Here is a 17,292-nt window from a genome sequence, read left to right on the forward strand (position 1 = left end):
TTTCTGTTTCCCTTCTCTACAATATTATTATTTTCCCTGTTCAATGTTTTTACTCCCTCCTCCACAATTTTTTATTATTTTCCTTCCTCAATGTTTTTTATTCCCCTCCACCACAATTTTAATACTTTCCCTCAATTTCATTATTTTCCCTCCTCAATGTTATTATTCCCTCCTCTTCCTCCTCCTCCTCCTCCTCTTCCTCACTTCTATTGTTTTCCCTCCTCCACCCCCCCTTTTTTATTGTTTTGATAGGGTCGATGTGGGGTCCATGTGGGGTCGATGTAGGGTCAATGTGGGGTCGATGTGGGGTCGATGTAGGGTCGATGTTGGGTCGTTATTGTTTTCCCTCCTCCTCCTCCACATTTTTATTGTTTTCTCTCCACCGAAGGCCGAATGGGCTATTGACTCAGAGGCCATGAAGGCAAGGGGAATAATTGTTTTAGTGAAATCCAACTAGTTGGTCAAAATATCGAGACAAAACAACTTAAAGCAAGACTTTAATCCTTTTTTGCCGCCATAAATCCGGCGTTTTTCGCTACTAGTGGGCTATAGCATAAAGCCTAGTAGTAGCTCAACCAATCAGAACGCAGCATTGATAATAGACCACTTGTTGGATTTTACTAAATATCAATAGTCGCTTTGAAACAGAAGCTCGAGGGAATTCGGAATTAATAGCCTATTTAATTTGTACGTGGTATGTTCCCCCTAGCATGACGGGATTCCAAACAAAGGACAATAATAAACTGTGTAGGGTAGGGTTAGGGTGTTTTCTTTCCATGGGCCATAGCGCCATACGCATACTCTTGTCTTCCCTTTCCCGATTTTTTTTCTTTTTTCATTTCAAACAAGAAACAAAAGAGAGAACTGAGTAGTGACAATGAGTCGTAAGTTATTTTTCTTGCCTTTCTTCACCTCCTATTATAGCCTTGACCTCCAAATTGCAAAACTTGTGATCAGCGAAAACTATGGATAAGCCGAATATCGCCGGCCCATGCTGGCTCTGATAAATTGTCCTCGCGAAAGGAGCATAATATGCTACTACTAGCAGTTCTCGTATATTTCTAAAATTATGCCAATAATTATGCTAGTTTATGTAAATTATGCTTATACAGAAATTACGCTTTTTCTTTTTACTCACTGTAACTACGTAACAAGTGCAAATTATGCAGCACTGCTTTTTTTTTGGGAAAATGGGTGAAACTTATGCTACTGTTGACGATTTATGCCAAACATTATGCTAGCACAATCCAGCCCAATCAAAGCCTAATCGCCTGTTGGTCCACGCTTCGAATTATTACACCTACATCCTGCACTGTAGGCATTAAATCAGTTGCATCCTCGTAGATCCAAGAGCAATTAATTGGGACGTTCATTCATGGCTAAAATTGTTCCCGCACTCCACCCCCAGGCACTCGGTGAACCTCACTGGCATGTGTGGCAATCGCTTGATTTATGAATGAAAAGGCGGATCATTTTACGTTTCTGTGAAACTGCGCACCTACCCCTCCGCTAAACCAACATTAACACTTAGTTCTTACTTAAGGAAAAATGTTGGCTTAGGGGAGGGGTCGGTGGGCAGTTCAAGGTGCGCGAGTAAAAAAAAAAGACGCGCGAGAAGAAAGAAGGAAATGAAGGTTCCTCCCGCGCCCAACACACTATCGCAAGCTTTTATTCATCCTTTCCTTCAAATATCTTCCACGCTGCCCATCAGTCACACTAGGGAACAAAACACCTTACTGACGTGCAACGCACGCACCCCCGACAAACGTCTACTTAAGATGCAACGACGAGGACGACAACGAGAACGTCAAAAAAGCAATTGGTTAAATTAGCAAAACAACAACTTCGCACGTGCATCACACTTTTTTGTACATTTCTTTCCCGTTTTTGCACGACTACGACGTAAAAATGCCTAATTTCGCGTTTTATGGAGGACGAAGACAAGCAACGACGATTTATTTCTCTTTCTGAGCTTGAATTTGGTCCCTTGAAAATTCAACTTCGGGAGGGTTCGCCTACAATTGACAAAGTAAGTGGGTAGGAATAATCGCTATAAAGACTGAAAGAACGGAAATTCGGGATTGTTACAAAACTGTTTTTATTTACAGCAAATCAGTAAAAAGCAATTGAAACTAAAACCTAATTTAAATAGTGAAAAAATTTTTCAAAATTGCTTAATTATACAGCACTAAAAAAATTAAACATACTTTAAAAATAAAGTTCTTTACCGTCTCTAGCTCTTTGATATAGACACCTATGAAATGCAGACACTTGGCTCTGTCCGTTTAGCCAAAAAATAAAAACTAAAAAAAAGAAATATGGGAAATTTCAACTATGCAACTCAGTAAACTCTCAAATCATAGCTTACATATCGTAAAATCAATTTTACGAGAGGTTGTCAGTAAAACGCGGGGTCGGGGTCGGAGTGGGGGTCTATCTTTTTTCAGGGTTACGTTTAGCTCTAGGGTTAGGGTTACGGTCAACCCTCACAGCATTCTTTAAAAAAGGATAGACCCCCACCCCAGCCCCAACTCCGCCCCGCGTTCTACTGGCACCCTTTACAGGACAAGAGAAACACGAAACAACCTAACTTTTCTCGCCGTATTTGAAAATTCGAACACAAATTTATAAAGACAAAAATTTAGTAGCTGTATATTGTTTGTTGGTATTGGGAATCGAAAGCTTTCTGGGCACAAGTCGCTGTAAAAACATGAGAAGTAGGAAAACAAATTTGAAGAACGCTAAGGGACTGGTCAAAAAGTATAGGGGGGGGGGGGGGTGGGCCGGAGCATTTGGAAATGTGGTTGATAAAAAACACATGACCCACCCCCTCCCTTCGGCACAAAAATGACTGACCCACCCCTAAAGCAAGGTTGGAAATTGCATGACCCACCCCCTAGTTAAAACATGGATGTTTGGTTTCCTCTAAGGCCATCCCCTTTTTTCTCTTCGTTTACCGTCGAATGCGTTTCCTGATATTGGGTCGGTCGGTCGGATTGAAAAAAAAAAACTTTAAAAAAATCACAAGAAGTCTCGGAATAGTGGGCCCTGGTACCCCTGGACGACGTTAAAAGTTAACATTCACATATTTGGATTAACAAAATGTAAAATATACTGTGTTCACGTTTTTGATCTTGTTTTTCTCTGTGCTGTTACTATGCTCATTTTTCAGATAAAAAGAATTATTTCAAGTGAAAAATGGTGTAACTATGTCGTTACTTTTTTTTAAAAAATGCCTAAAATTTGGGTCGGTCAGACGACGGTAAACGGAGAAAAAAAGAGGATGGCCTAACCTTGTTCTGTACTTGACAAAATTTGTTGATACACTGCTACAACCAATATCAAAATCACAGAATCATACCTTTCACTGAAAAGACAAATGTGAAAAAACGAACATTTCTTGTTTCGATGGACGTTATGAGTCTTGACACAAATATACAGCTAAACGAGGGTATATTGAAATTGTCTGTCACAACGCATATGAAAATTTCTACAAAGACAACCCATTCCTACACATTACTTGCCGGAAATTCTTAGATTAATCCTCAAAGAAAATTTCTTCCACTTCAATGGAAAGCACTACCTACAAAACCATGGAACTGTAATGGGCACAAAGACAGCAGTTTTGATTCCTTTGCCAATATTTTCATGACATATATTGAAACAACAACTCTAAGCAAAACTGTCTTAAGAACAACAGTTTGGAAATGCTACATACACGATGTCTTTTCCCTATGGGACATGAGTAAACCAGACATCGAAGCCTTCATTGAACAAGCAAACTTACATCACCCAACTATTAAATTCATGGCCGAAACATTTGACACTGAGATGCAGCGTTTTTAGACACGGTTGTATACAAAAGCACAAGATTCAAGAAAAATCTATCCTTAATGCAAAGACACATTTTAAACAAACGGAAACCTTGCACACACATTTCACCTCATGTCACCCTCCAAGTGTTAAAAAAGGATTTGTCAAAGGAGAAGCCTTGAGAATCCTACGAAAAAACTCCTCAGAAACAACCTTTGAGGAAAATAATTCAAAAAACGCTTGATGGACGGAGGCTACCCACAAACTTTGATAGAAGACCTACTATCAGAAATAAAATTCACAAAAACGAGTCTAAACTCCTAAAACAAAACCTACAAGGAGGAAAAAGATTTATTGCCATTTGTGACACAATACCAACCCTCAGTGTCTACTATAAAGGAAGCTTGAATAATAAAAATGGAATCTTATACAAAGCCAACCATAACTTTAATAAATTTTTAAAGAACCACCAATCATTTCCTTACAAAAAAGGAAAATCATTAAAGGAAATGCTCGTTAGAGCCAAACAAAAAAAAGGTTAACAAAGGGTTCACGGGATGTGCGGTCTGTCACCCGTTGCATTTTCTAGCACAACAGGTTTGTGAGTATTTTAGCAATAATTCCAGCTGGCTGTGTTTTATATAACAAGTGTGGTCAACTGTCTCGTTTAGTGCTTATCTATGTAATAAAATAGGGTGACCCACCCCCTAAGGGTAGCTGCAAATTGCACGACCCACCTCTTGCACAAGGCTCAAAACCTCATGACCCACCCCCTCTCTGCTCCGGCCCACCCCCCCCCCCCCTATACTTTTTGACCAGTCCCTAACCGGTATTAATTTTTGCCCTCTTCAATTTATTCTAACTTCTATTGAAAACTTGAACTAGAGTGGTATACCAGGGTCTCGTTCAGGTTCGGAATGGCTCATCTTTATCATTTGAGGGGTAAGCGAGTTCGTCATCCTCGATAAAGTGATCTTCGTCATCTTCTTGTTCAAGGCGACTCATGGGTTTATTACGTGACATCCAATTCAAGTACCGATACTTGATCGTGCGATGCTTGTAGACAAAGAACAAAGCCACGCCCAATAAAAGTACAATCACCACTACTCCCACGCCAATCAAAATCTTGTTTACTTTGCTTGATACCTTTTCTCTAAAAGCCAGAACAGTAGCCGTGACTGTAACCGTGACAAATTTAGTTGGCGTGACACACTCTTCTGTCGTGACATTAGCGCCAGGGTATTCATCAGGTGCCCAGCATGGGATAGAACGCAGTACCGTGACGTTTCGGGTTCCGTTTATGCATTCTCCCTTAATCCGCGTAATGTCTTGTTCTCGGCATTTCGGGCATGCGTACAAGGACTTCCAAACAAATTGAACGTCACAGCCCAGTTGAACTGAAGAGAAGTTGCTCTCTCTTCCGGGCTGACCCACTCCAGCTGTAACGTCACATCTGAGGTCAATAGTTGTTTTGTATCGGCCATCGTTTCCTTCAGACAGAATAAAAAAACACATCATAGCTCAAGTCCTATGATAAATATTTTTGGCACACGTGTCGCTTAAGGTCCGTCTTCAGTTCCGTTCGGGTGAGGTGATAGGGGAGGAAGCTTCAATCAAGGTATAGTGCAGCTCAAGCAACTACGACGGCGACCGACGGCACCGGAAACGCCACGTAAAACTTGAATTCCAACGGGCTGTATCCAAGCTCAATAAAACGTGAAATATGGAATTGTGCGATATCGATAAAGACATGTGTAATGGCAAAAAAACGTGATGCACATGTAAAGTTGTTCTTTTACCAACCTAAATATATTGCTTTTGCCCTTTTCGTTGCCGTCGCCGTCGCCGTCGCCGTCGCCGTCGCCGTTGCGTAAGTTTCCTATTCTTTGTGAGAGCACGTTAGTTAGATCCTCGTAGGTATTACTGGTCGCGCTGGTCACCTTGACAACAGCACGTGTCGAAGTGTCCACTCTCCTTCCGCGCCTTTTACAAGTGTTACGACTGAAGCTACGTGCACAGGGCACCAGACGAAATTTCGACCGCCCACTTGGTTCACATTGCACCGTTCAAGATTTTCGTTCTGTTCACACGAAACATTAGAGAGCTTTAGATTCTGAGACGAGGACAACTACGAGTACGAGATTTTCTCAATACTGAGTAGTGCGCGCCCGTGAACCAGCGTCATTTTGGCGGGAAAATGTGGTAGTCGTTATTCTATTACGAGTTTAGGTGTAGTGGCGGGAACAAGTTATCAAATGTAAGAAGTTTTATCATTTTTCTATCGGGAGACGGCTTAACCTCCTTCAGTATAATAACCATACTAACTGTTTTGGTGAGAAAAAGGAAAATGAAGCTTTCCGAGGTGTTTTTTTTAGAACACACGCAAAAACTTTAAGTTAAATCTCGCACTGGTACTCGTCCTCAATCTAAAGCTCTCTATTGAACAGCTTAGCGTCTACATTTTCATGCGGTTATTGTGGTTCCGTGTGAAAGCAACAACTAAACGCACGAATTTTCAACCGATCAAAAATTCGGAGAGTGTCGTCTGCACATAGCCTGGGACAAAGTCGGTGTTGTTTCGAACTGCATTATAGGATTGTAATGGAGGACGAATGCACTTGTAGCTAGCTTTTGTTGTAAAGAGGCGAGGGGGAAATCACGTTACCATGGTAGCAAAATTTCTGGATCACAATAGGGAGCTTAAGCAAGGACGACAGCGACGGCAACGAGAACGGCAAAAAAGCAATACCGTAAAATTCCGAAAATAAGCCCAAGGGCTTATATTTTTCAAAGGCCCCTTTTGAGGGGCTTATATTCGGAGGGGTTTATCTACGGAGGGAAATTTGCGTTTCAAAATCGATTAGGCTAGCCGTATAGCTGCTTTGTTTTACTTTGTATTTGAGGGCATTTTTCCAAATACAAGCCCCCGGGGGGCTTATATTTGGAGGGACTTATACATGGAGGGGCTTATTTTCGGAATTTAACGGTATGTTTACAGTAGTTGCACGGGTACCACGTTTTTTTTTGTACATTTCTAAGCCGTCGTTGCACGACTGCGACATGGAACATCCTAATTTCACGGCCCCCGCTTGATGGAGTACGTGAACACGAGACAACAATTTTCTTTTTCTATTTCTAAACTTAGATTCAGTCTTTTCGGATTCAACCCGAGAAAATTTCGCCAACATTTGACAAATCGAAAGAAATTGACAAGGAGCGATGAAGTTTAAAACAATGCGAATTCAAATTTTCTGTTTGTTGAGATCCAGAAATTTTGCTGCCATAGCACCATGACGTAACGACTTCTCTCCTCTATTGTGTTCAATTTTCAATCTGTTACTGTTTCTTACAACTTGTTAACAACTCGTTGGCTGCACTCACCTCCATAGAGACATTTGTCACCGTGAAGCAACTCCACAATCAAGCCAGAGCGGATATCCTGTTTTCGTTTGTAGCCAATCACGGACCCAATGCTTACGTCATAGTACCAAGACCTGCAAGCCATCACGCGAAGGGGAACTCTTTTACCGCTGATCCAGTCACGAGATGTGCACGAGCTATTGTCATGATCAACGGTGCAAAGGTTGAAATAATATTCTGAACTGTAAAAATATATATAGCCATAGCTCAACCTCCTAAAGAAAGAAAGCAATAACAAGAAAACGATGATAATTAGCAATAGTTTTCAAGTTTTGACGTGGACAAGTTAAGGAAAATCCGTCGACACCTCTGAAAAGAGCACCCTAATATTAGTAAAATTGCCAAGTTTGAAAGTGATTTAGTGAAAACTAATGAAGAAATAGCTCCCGAAACTCGCGAAATTTGTAAAAAAAAAAATTGGATTTTTGTAAAATTTGGATGATTATACGTTTCTGGGAAACTGCCCACCTACCCATCCCCTATGCCAACATTTTGCCCTAAGTGAGAAGTAAGTGTTAATGTGGCTTAGGGGAGGGGTAGGTGGGCAGTTTTCCCAGGGTTAGGGTTAGGGTTAGGGTTAGGGTATAATGATCCAAATTTTACCGACGTCTGTATGGTGTGGTGGGGGGCGGGGGAGAGGGCTGGGGGCACAAACTTGCCTCCCACCATACAAACATCTGTAAATTTTCACAACCTAGCGGAGCTATTATATCTTCGCACGCTTTAGACGTATCACTTTGAAATTGGCAATATTATTAATTTCAAGGCAATCTTTCCAGTGGTATCGACGGATTTTCCTTAACTGGTGCATGTCAAAAGTTGAATAAACAGAGGGAAGGTCTGTTATGAAGATCCAGGAGACTGTTCTCCACCAAGGCGGAAAGCCGAGGTGGCTTTACAACGGTTTCGCTACTTGACAACTTCGCTACGTTCGAGTTCGTTTGAATCTCGTCCTTTGGGTGTGCTTAGGCCCACGTACATATTCGTCTCGCTGCCTATTGGCAAAGCCCGAAACTGCAAGAAATACATTAAAAGATTTTTTTTCTAAAGCGACTAAGGAATATTTTCAGTGGTTTATAGAAAGTAATATGTAGCGAATTTGTTGCGAACTAAGACGTAGAGAATTCGACAAGTAGTGAAACCGGTTGTTACCCTGAGGTGGATAACATGATTCCTCACATCATATGAATGCCGAATTTAATAATTGTTTTATTATTCATTCAAAAGATTTCTAAGATCTTAGCTTATATCCTCGAAGACTTTCTTCTAAGGTTTTGCCTATTCCTCGGTACGGTTTCAAGATACAAACATTTTTTTTTTGCAGATACTCCTCAAAAAATAATTAATAACATCCATCGAACAATATGTTTTGCGTACTCTTGCATTTCTTTCGTTCAGACCTTTTTTTCCGAAATCTCTGGTTCGAAATTTAGCTATTTCGTCTTTGGATAGCCGTGAACGCAATTTCCTTAGTCCACTCGTGAATAAACGGCTAGGCGGCCGCACCTTGAAACGAGCTTGATCAATGGTCTATTCCCCTTCAGCCTCGTTTCCAGGAAAATGTATCCATCGATCAACCTCGTTTCCATTCCAATATACCATCGATTGCTCTCATCTTCCAAAAGTTGGTCAACGCCGGTTGGTTGTGAAGAATCAGTTGAGGGCTTTGAGGCAATCACAAACAGCAGTAATGACTGCAGACACTTTCCTCCACAACTTTTCCGACCCCCTCTTGGTCGTAACAAATACAACCCTTAAATACTCTGGGTGAGAGGATGAGGGAAGGAAAGGAATTTACCTTCGACCCCATGGGTGTAGTCCTGGTAAATTGGCTTTAATCATTGATCCGCCGGGACGGGAAAGCGCAGAGAGGTCATAATCTACACCAGGTGCGGGACTGAATGTACATCCATTTGTGCCACAGCCATCTTTGTTTGGTAGAACTTTTGTATTGCTTCCACAAGGAAGGCATTCTTCACTACCATTCTAAACAAACAAACAAAACACTTCAGCTCAGGCATCAAGACACACGAAATAACTCAACGTAAATCGATCTCCGAGAATAATTTCAAAATGAGGTTACTACATGGTGTATGACAGATGCGTTAAGGGGGGGGGGGGGGGGGGGGTCGGTCACGTTTTCATTTGATTACTGTCCAGCATTCATATGGCCAGGAATGACTGGCTGGCTGGCTGGCTAGCTGACTGACTGACTACCTGACCATCATACCAGACTGCCTGACTGAGGGACCGATAACCTGAATGACTGACTGGCTAGCTGACTGACTGTCTAACTGACTGACTGCTTGGTTGGCTAATTAAATGACTAACTGACTGTCTCCCTTCCTGACAGACTTACTAACTAACTCACTGACGAAGTTATGAATATATGAAAATCATGTATGACTCACTGACTGTTGGCTGATAAAGTGACTGACTGATTAACTGATTAACTGATTAACTGAATGACTGACCGGCTTACTCACAACTCATAACAAAGTGTTCACTGTTTAGAAGCTATAACCACAAAACGACAAAGTGTGTGACTGAACCCTCACTGACTCTTGTAGCAAACGAGAAGCTGTATACCTGTGCGGCAAAAGTCTGTCCTTGACATGGAGTGCATTTATGAGAACCTGCTAAACTGCTAGTTCCATTTGGACAAATTTTACAGTCAGTGTTGTCCGCTGTGCTATGATATCCAGGTGGGCATGCTGTACAGTTGCGAGCCGCGCCAGACTTTGCACCAAGGATGCTTATGTTGGATACCTTCGCTTCAAATGCTGAAGAGAAAGTATCGTCTAGCTGGTAGAACGTCCATCTGTAACCAAAAGAAAGGCTATTAAACTTAAACATTTCGGTTTCAGTAGTATTAAAATCCAAAAATTATATACTTTTTTCGCCAGAAAAGTTATTAGCATTCTCCCGATCGCAAATATTGATCCAACTTCCAACATTTGATAACATGTTTCCGCCACTACGGCAAAACTCGTAGTAGAGTGAGTATGGGTATCACAATTTGCCGCCAAAATGAACGCTGGTTCACGCGTGCGTACTACTTAGTATTGAGAAAATCTCGTTCTCGAAATGTCCTCGTCTTAGAATAGAGGAGTTCACGCTCATAGCTGCATCATGGGTAATCAGGGCAAGATGGCGGGAAATGCAAAGATTTGTATTGGAATTCATAGCCAGCTAATTCTTCCTGAATTCATACAATTGTTGCTTTCTCTTTGAAAAGTCGATAGTATTCTTTGCACTCCAGATTTAGTGTATTGTTTCTTTGAACTCGTAAGCTACTCTTTTCAAAGAGAAAGCATCAAATATATGAATTTAGGAAGGATTAGCTGGCTTTGAATTCCAATACAAATCTTTGAATTTCCCGTCATCTTGCCCTGATTACCCATGATGCAACTATGAGCGTGAACTCCTCTGGAAAGGTCTCTACTGTTACCTGAACTGATATCTTCCCTTCTCCAGTGGATAAACATGCGTGACATAATTACCATCTCGTCGCTTCTCATGTTGATAAATAAACTTCCCTTTAGGACGAGTACAGTTTACTTGATCCTTCAGAGAACCATTCTTTCACACTTGAAGTATGAGATTGCAGTTCTCTATTTTAGCCAAAGTCTCGCCTTTCACGGGTTTAGATGGCACTCCGGTCAAATTGCACATGACTGAGCAGCTGAAGACGAGCTTTGCTAAATCTGAATCCACCTCTACTTCAGGAGACCTTAATTCAGAGTGCACATTACCCACAACACGTTCTGTGCGAATGTGATCCCCAGCTGGAATCCAACCAGTCTAGAAAAAAGGTATTTCAGATTATTCATTCTGTTTTTCAAGGAACAGCTACGTAAGGTAATCCAGATTCCGGAATTTATCTGGAAAGTATTTGATTGTGAAATCTGGAATCCTGGGCTTTGGAATCCGGAATCCAGCTCAAGGAATCCAGAATCCCGCTGATGATTGGAATTCGGAATCCAGGTTCCATTGACATGGAATCTAAAGTCCAATTTTCCACTGACAAGGCATCTGGAATCCAGCATCCAAGACTGCCATGGATAACCTTACATAGGAACCTAGACGGTAACCGGTCAAATCGCCCGAAAGTCACCTCGAAGTTAAATTGCTAGAAATTTTTAGTAAAGTAGCCCGAAAGTTTTGTAAGGAGTGTACGTAATATATCTCGTTCCGTAAGATAATGAGACAAAACAAGCAGGCCAATTGTGTAATCAAATCTCGTTCTTCAAGCAATGATGCTATGGTCAGACGAAATAAGCGGGATGAATGTGTATCATATCTCATTTTTTTTTCAGCCTTGATGAAATGAAACAAGCAAATGAGTAATACATCTTGTTCTTGAAGATTTGATGAAACGAAACAAGGGCGATTAAGATGTTAGGATGTTGCTCAACATGATAAAATTTTATTCGACTTGACTGTAAACCGGAGAGACTGTTCTGTCTCCTGTTACCTAAAGAGGCTGAGTCGCGGAATTCAGCCAAATTTAGCCATTATGAGCCTGTCACCAGATCAAGTGCACTTGGGTCTTTTAAAAACAAGTCTACTCAACAGTTTTTCAAAACTTATCTTTGTTGTTTAGAACTTTCAGTAGGGACCTTACGACCCGACAACGGCGACGACCACTAAAACGCCGCGGAAAAATAGACTTCGCATTCTTTGAAACTATTTCGCGATTATCCCAAGTCGCCCTATTACTTAAAAGAAGGGAATTTAGGTTGGAAGTGAAGGCATGGGACCGCGCACGAGTTCAGACAGAGATGGTAGAATTTATCGCCTTGCCGTTCCCCTTCTCAAGTAAACTTAAAATTTGACCATTTTTAGTTGTGCAGGCAAAGAAATTGACAAAAAAGCGTGATGCACGCGCAAAGTTGTTGTTTTGCTTTTCTAAGGTTCCGATGCCGTCGCCGTCGTAGTTTTGTAAGGTCCCTAGTAAGAACGCTCAGGAGACATAACAGTTACCTATAACAGTCAAGTTCTTCCTTATTCTTCTGAGGAATAGTAGTTCGAGCAAAATAGGAGAATGCGTGAGAAATGGCCAGTCGCGAGGATGACACGTGGAGGGAGGACCTTCTTCGAGGGTGGCGATTTTCACGCGCGTTCGTGCATCTGCTCGCTCTACTATCCCTAAGGAACTACTTGTAGTCCATTAACCCTTTAAGCCCCAATATCTAAATATAAATTCTCGATACTGATCTCCATACATTTCCTTGAAGAATTAAAAGAGAGAGAGTTTGATAACAGATCAAAGCATTTGCTCTTTAGTGATCATTTTATTAACTCTCATAACTATTTCTCTTGGCAACATATGGATATTGTTAGGAGAAAATTGATGTTGGTCACAATTGAGGCTTAAAGGGTTAAGAGAGCACCTAGCTGTGTTTCTCGCCATCTTGAATTGAAAACAATCGTCAGAGTTTTTAAAGAACTTCTCAATATTTGACAAACCTCAATAGTACAGTCACCGGAACAAGAAGCAGAGAAGCCTTCTGGTAATGTGTCATTCCTCCACAAAAAATAGTGCTTGCCTGGCAAGGCTACATGACCAGCTTTGCATGTAGCACATTTCACACCAGTAGAAAACCTCCCCTTTGAACAGGCTTTGCACTGAATTTGTCCATCCTTGCCTCGAAAAATCTCAAATCCAGGTTGACAACGACACTGCACTGTCTTCGATGAAGGAGTTATCGTAGTATTTTGTCGGTTGCAAAGAATCTTTGGTGCTTTTCCATCTATTTAATAATTCAAGAGATTTTGTTAATAAAGACTCTAAAATACACTGCGTCCATATACAGTATGTGGTCCTTGGTCTGCGTCTAAAAGTCATTAACTTGAATATCTTATCCGAATCTTCACGTAACGAGCTGAAATACTCCCTGAAGATAGCTTTTATGTTCTTCTCGATAATCCTGAAGTTTCAAGTTCCAGACTTAAATATTTTGCTTGGAGTTCGAAAAAAGGCGACCGTTTTCGATGGTCCTTGGTCCGCGAATGTGGTCCTTGGTCCGCGTCTCATGTAAGCAGCACGAAAAAAACGTAAAAATGTTATAGTTTCCACAGGAAAACGTCATTTTCACAAATTTCATGTATTTTTTTTCTTTTCTTGATGCAATTAAGCTAAAGTTTTTTTTCGGAAGATGTTGTGAGTATTAAATAATCTGCTCTTCTTTCAAAGACTTCAGACAACAGTCTCTCGAGTCTCCCACACGAGCGTCGCGAGCGGCTTTCAGCGCGGTCGAAAATATTTACCAAAAACTCTGTATGTATTCGAGGTATTAAAAAAGAGAACTTGTGGACATGTATAGGGACGATTTTCAAAACATTCTTCGAAAACAAAGGACTTCGCTTTTTATTTTGCGAAGTTTTATTCAACCAGGTCATAGGTCGCGGACCAAGGACCGCCAAGCGAAATTCGGTGATATTTTTCAAGAGTCGATAAAACAAAAAATTCAGAGTCTACAGCAATATGCTTCAAACAGCAGAAAAAAGTTGATCTGAAAACCTGTTCTGCAAAAAGGCACGTCTTCCCGTTGCGTTTTATTTATTCGCAGGCTAAGTAAACATGTTCATGTAATTTACGGTGTCCCAAAAATCCAAACTTCAAGAAAGACAAATTAACCTACCTGTCAACAACCTTTAATTTCGCGCCTTCACCCGCAGCAAGAAAGCCGAAACTTCGTCATATGAAAGAATGCTAATCAGTAAATCACGATATCTTTCATTATTCAACGTATTTTTTTTCTCGACGAAATATTTTATCGTTTTCGGAAAAGGTGCGGACAAAGGGCATCGCGGACTTGCGCGGACCAAGGACCACATACTGTACGGATAGATAGCGTCAGTGCGAGCAAGCTAGCTCTCTGAGGTGTTCTGGTGGTGGGATGCTCTCCTTTCTTGCCCCACCACCAAAGCCCCCCCAGAGAGCTTGCTCGCAGGCTAACAGATTAAGGATCCTGCCCAATTCACATAGGAGGTGACAAATGTGGTAATGGCACCATCACTCTTCCTGGCAGTCATTTATACAGAAAAAATGGCAGACTGCTTATAATATTAATTAGGGAGTGGTCAAAGGGTAATTTATCCCTTCCCTGTACTCTGGAAATGGCATGCAGTATGTTGCGGTTTCCGTTAAATCAGTATTAATTTTTTCCTCCATGGTCGAGAAACCCAAGCTTCTCCATGACCAGGTTAAAAAATCCAGTCAGCACAATATAGCATGGTTATTGGTTGGGTTCCCATTTTTTGCTTCAAGGGCCCTCCCCTCGGTATTCTAGTGTCCCATTCTGCCCCCCCCCCCCCCCCCCCTTTAACACCCAGAAACAGTTCTAACAATCATTTCAAAATAACACACGAAGACATAGTTAGAAGAGCAGACTGGTTATAAAAGCCAGCAAACATCAGAGATGAAAAAAAAAAAAAAAGCTGCAGTTTACGATGCAAGCTCCCTGACAGTGTACAATCCTTTGTTTCTTGTTTGCAAGCTGTGACTGAATAAATTAATGCGATGTTTCTGTTGGTCAGTAAGTTCAAAATGATAGGAATGTTACTGAACGTTGTGCATGGTCAAATCTAAAAAGGCTAACGAAAACATAAAACAAAGAAGTCTGTCGGGCTTCATAACTATCCTAAACTATGATAGAGGAAATAATTTATTAGCAAGAGGCTAAGCATGAAGCATTTTTTAATTTCTCTAAGAATTGTTACTTACATCATATTGTTTTAGAAAATCAGTTAGCTATTATTATAAGTAGGGCAGAAAGGATTTGAACTTGCAACTATTGAGATCAATGTCAGCTAGCAATCTGGGCAGGACTTGAAAGTGGGGTCTCCAGATTACAAGTCTAGTGCTCTAATCAATTGCCCATGCCACATCCAGCCTGAGAAAACAGCCAACATTCTGCGATGCCATCACTGGTTTGACAATGAATTGATGCATAAGAAACATGCACAGAAAATATGTACTGATGACACATCACTATCCAGATCTCCGTAGTGCTTCTAATGGGTCATGCCGCAAGGGAAATTTGCTTCAACCAAACAAAAGCATTACCCAGATCTGGGTAGTGACGCATCATCAGTGTAGAATTTGTGCACTCGTTTCTCAGACATCACTTTACCACAAAACCAGTGGTGGCTTTCTCAGGCTGCCATCTGTATGAACAATTAAAAAAAAAAAAAATTGTGTATTACCCTAAATCCTCTATTAAGCCCCCCTCTCAAATAACTCCTCTCCCTCTAGTAAGCCCCCCCCCCTTTTTAGGGGAAGAAAGTTAATGAGCCCCCCCTCTCTATTAAGCCCCCATCCCCTCCCCTAATTATTTTTTACTAAGACTGTATAAATCAATCACGACTGTAAATTCTCATCCTCCGCTGCATAACCTAAAACTTCTTGTTCTTAAGCTTATCCACTTTTTATTCTAGTTCTTTATGGACAACTGATACCATCATCAATTCTAAATTAAATAAAGCCCCCCCTCATATGGGCTTGAAATAAATAAGACCCCCCTCCCGGGGGGGGGGGGGGCTTAAATAGAGAGTTTACAGCAATTAAGTTGACTCACCTTTTAAGGTAACAGTGACAAACTTTTCTTGTACTGTGGTTGTACACACACCAGTATTGTTACAGGAACATGTACTCAAGTTTCCAGGGGCGCTAATGATGTCATCCTCTGTGCATTTAGGTAAAGGGACACACTTTGAGGCACCCATCATGGCAAACGTGTTTGCTGGACAAGGGTCGCATTTCGTCTGACCTGAAAACATGCACATATTCAAAAAATGAGCTCTTATCAAATACAAGTTCTTTCTTCAAAAAAATCAAACAAACAAAAATAGATCTAATAACAAGGCAAAATATTGAGCACACTCGCCACAAAAACCAGCGACAGTTGTAAAAGTGGTTGATTGACAATTACCTACTATATATACTGAAGGAACTATGGAGCGTTTCACTCACATGGCCAACAGCTATGCAAGTTTTTTTAATATTGCAACAAAAGAAAGGGTATTTTAACATAATAATCAGTTCTTTTTCAATTCGGATAGGTCGCCACAAATTCTGAGAAATTATGTTCGGTCTAGGAACTCACAATGCAGCAGATATACCAGATAAGACAAATTTCATTTGCTTTGATGCATTACTCATAGTGACAAATGTATATCAACTGTCATGAATTAGCAGTAAAAATAATAATATTGACCTCTGGAGCTCAAAGGAATTATAGATCAGTCTTAATCAGTCTCATCTACCTCTCATGATGATTGTGAATTGAAAGAATAGCTGAGAGGGGGGATTTCTGTACATCATTGTGACAGAGGTCTATTATGTGATAAATAATGCACAAACCTTCTTTCGCCTGAAACTGAAAATATGAACACGCAGTGCATTCTGAAGCACCTTCTTGATTACTAAAGTAACCTGGTGGACAAGGTTTGCATTTCACGTTTGGTTCATCTGTGCCAACCTAAAGAATACACAGTCTTTTTAATTACATAAATTAAACAAATACTTTTTAATGAAGGAGAAACGTAATGTAATATCCTTACATTTATTTTTGAACCTTTGATAGTTGACACACTTGCGTGGTGCGTGGAATTTGGCAAATCAATACTTATTACAGTCAACTCTTGCCTACCGATAATACGGACAGGACACTAACTCAAGGTCCATACAGTGTTCGTAATAAAGGGAGTTGACTGTTCGTAGTTAATTATCAGAAGTCACATTGCCAATATTAATCCAACACCAAAGTCTCTTATAATAGCCAAAAAGTTGCCATTATTTCTGTCTCCAATATTGCCATGGATTCTAAATTTCAACCATGACCGATTGGACTGGTTTTTTTTTCATTTAAACGTTACTAACTGCAAGCACAACCAGGTCTGGAATAAATCTCCTAAAAATTTTCTTATCAAGAGTTTCATTTCCTCTTGTCAAATATATCTGACAGTTTTCTAAAAAATGGTGAAAGTTGGTTTGGATCTGTGTCTGCCCCTAGTGATGATGATTATAACAGACCAAAATTTAACTCCGCT

At 40.7% G+C, this 17,292-nt stretch overlaps 1 pseudogene; it reads right to left on the reverse strand.

Moving 5' to 3' along the window:
* Window positions 1-4,657: 4,657 nt before the first annotated feature.
* The window catches only part of LOC140923906 (endosome/lysosome-associated apoptosis and autophagy regulator family member 2-like), a 15,865-nt pseudogene continuing 3,230 nt past the window's right edge, over window positions 4,658-17,292 (reverse strand).

This window comes from Porites lutea, chromosome 14 (genome assembly GCF_958299795.1).
Source record: "Porites lutea chromosome 14, jaPorLute2.1, whole genome shotgun sequence".
In the NCBI taxonomy this organism is placed as follows: Eukaryota; Metazoa; Cnidaria; class Anthozoa; order Scleractinia; family Poritidae; genus Porites; species Porites lutea.